The following is a 2,845-nucleotide window of genomic DNA, read 5'->3' as shown; positions in this document are numbered from 1 at the left end:
ATTGCAAAATGACCACAAATTTCAACAGCTTTCACATGTTGCTGTTTCGGCTTTCGCTTACTACAGTCAACATAATACTCGTTGCAAAATAAGTGCTCGGCATCTGCAATTTTCCAAAGACGAAGTTTCGCCAGTTCAATTTTCGCTCGCCAATTATGGCTACTAATTCACACGGTACTGAGCTCAACAACATTAAATTTGTTCAGCAAGACTTTCACATGTTGATGTTTTGGCTTTCGCCTACTAGAAGCAACATAATACTCGTCTTGTTAGCTCATTCAATGAGAATAGCTTTTCCCGTTGAGAATTTTTGCCTTCAATTGGCGTTGTAGTGAGTTTGGCTACTCAGATCACCAAATACTTGTGACAATTCGAACCAGAAATGTTTTCAATTTTCACATGCTGATGTTTCGGATTCAACCTACTAGAAGCAGCATAATACTTGTATTCAACAATTTCTGTATCAAATCCCAGTTTTCTCTGGTGCATCTTTGCCAAACTATTCCAAACTGCCTGAGTCTGAATACCAATTACAGGTACTAGTAAATGCACGTTACTAAGGACTATATAGTTCTAGGTTACTGTACACAACGACGTTCACATGTTGATGTTTCAGCTGCCGCTTACTAGAAACAACATAATACTTATCGTGCATACCTTTCCATAACTTGTCCTTTTCAGATGCATTAGTTTCCCTTTGTCTTGGCTTCTACAGTCAGACTGGCTACTAGTAACAGCACAGTACTAATCACATATCGTTCTACAGTTTGCAGACAACTTTCACATGTTGATGTTTCAGCTTTCGCCTACTAGAAACAACATAATACTCGCTGTATACATTTGTAGTTCTCTATGTAACTTTCATGTGAAGAAGTTTCGCCAGTCTTTTTGACTGTCTCAAATCTGAGTCATGCTTAGGCTACTAGTTGCTTCATAGTACTTATCGCCTCGAGATCATTGAACAAAACTTGATTTTCACATGTTGCTGTTTCAGCTTCCGCTTACTAGAAACAACATAATACTAGTCTCATTAAGTTCCGTCTCTTTGCAATTTTCTTATGAAGAAAATTCGCCATCACAATGACTCCAGCAGTTCTTGATCAAGGAATGCAATCATTGATCAGAATGCTATTATTTGAATCGGTTCTGCTTTAAGTGTTCCAATTTTATTGGAAGCACCAACAATAGAACATCAATGTGTTCAATCGAGAGTTATATAACCCTGAATCGGACGCAGTCAACAGCCGAAGCCGAGACCGCCTTTTGCGTTAGAGAGGTCGGTAAACAAATCTTGCGATTCATACCGAATTAACACATATAGCTGTGCTCCTCTTCGTAAAGCGAGCCAAGTGATCCCCTGTTGAAGGATGTATTTGGACCAATCTAGTAGCATTTGGTTTCCAACAAGCTCTCCCAAGTTAGCTTACTTATTGGGCTTTTCAACCAATTCGGTTGGCTACAAGCATCATCAAAGTACTAGCCACAGTTTGATCGCAAAATTCTACGACTTTCACATGTTGATGTTTCGGCTTGCGCTTAGCCTACTATAAGCAACATAATACTAGTCATATCATAGAGCGTGATCAGCTTGTGACGTTCTCATGATGAAGTTTCACCAACAGTGTCTCACTTCGAGCTTAAATCCAGCTACTAGTAACTACACAGTACTGACTGCAACGATAACTTTTATCTATACCTTTCACATGCTGCGCTTTCGGCCAGGGCCTACTAACGTCAACATAATACTCGATATAAACTTTTGTTCATGATGCAGCTTCCCCATGCAGAAGTTTCGCCTTCAAATGCTCTCTTGGCCATATGACGTAAGAAAAGGTTACTAGTAACATCACAGTACTAGCCACAGTTTGATTGCAAAATTCTACGACTTTCACATGTTGATGTTTCGGCTTGCGCTTAGCCTACTAGAAGCAACATAATACTAGTCATATCATAGAGCGTGATCAGCTTGTGACGTTCTCATGATGAAGTTTCACCAACAGTGTCTCATTTCGAGCTTAAATCCAGCTACTAGTAACTACACAGTACTGACTGCAACGCTAACTTTTATCTATACCTTTCACATGCTGCGCTTTCGGCCAGGGCCTACTAACGTCAACATAATACTCGATATAAACTTTTGTTCATGATGCAGCTTCCCCATGCAGAAGTTTCGCCTTCAAATGCTCTCTTGGCCATATGACGTAACACAAGGTTACTAGTAACATCACAGTACTAGCCACAATTTGATCGCAAAATTCTACGACTTTCACATGTTGATGTTTCGGCTTGCGCTTAGCCTACTATAAGCAACATAATACTAGTCATATCATAGAGCGTGATCAGCTTGTGACGTTCTCATGATGAAGTTTCACCAACAGTGTCTCACTTCGAGCTTAAATCCAGCTACTAGTAACTACACAGTACTGACTGCAACGATAACTTTTATCTATACCTTTCACATGCTGCGCTTTCGGCCAGGGCCTACTAACGTCAACATAATACTCGATATAAACTTTTGTTCATGATGCAGCTTCCCCATGCAGAAGTTTCGCCTTCAAATGCTCTCTTGGCCATATGACGTAAGAAAAGGTTACTAGTAACATCACAGTACTAGCCACAGTTTGATTGCAAAATTCTACGACTTTCACATGTTGATGTTTCGGCTTGCGCTTAGCCTACTAGAAGCAACATAATACTAGTCATATCATAGAGCGTGATCAGCTTGTGACGTTCTCATGATGAAGTTTCACCAACAGTGTCTCATTTCGAGCTTAAATCCAGCTACTAGTAACTACACAGTACTGACTGCAACGCTAACTTTTATCTATACCTTTCACATGCTGCG

At 40.1% G+C, this 2,845-nt stretch overlaps 1 pseudogene; it reads right to left on the bottom strand.

The window, feature by feature from the left end:
• Positions 1-1,217: 1,217 nt before the first annotated feature.
• LOC142356407 (5.8S ribosomal RNA) lies at positions 1,218-1,369 on the bottom strand (annotated as a pseudogene).
• Between the last annotated feature and the right edge of the window lie 1,476 nt (positions 1,370-2,845).

The sequence above is a fragment of the Convolutriloba macropyga genome, unplaced genomic scaffold (genome assembly GCF_964194025.1).
Source record: "Convolutriloba macropyga unplaced genomic scaffold, txConMacr16.3 SCAFFOLD_1499, whole genome shotgun sequence".
Taxonomy (NCBI): Eukaryota; Metazoa; Xenacoelomorpha; order Acoela; family Convolutidae; genus Convolutriloba; species Convolutriloba macropyga.
The sequence above is the reverse complement of the archived record's forward strand: the minus strand, read 5'-3'. Positions and strand labels throughout refer to the sequence as shown.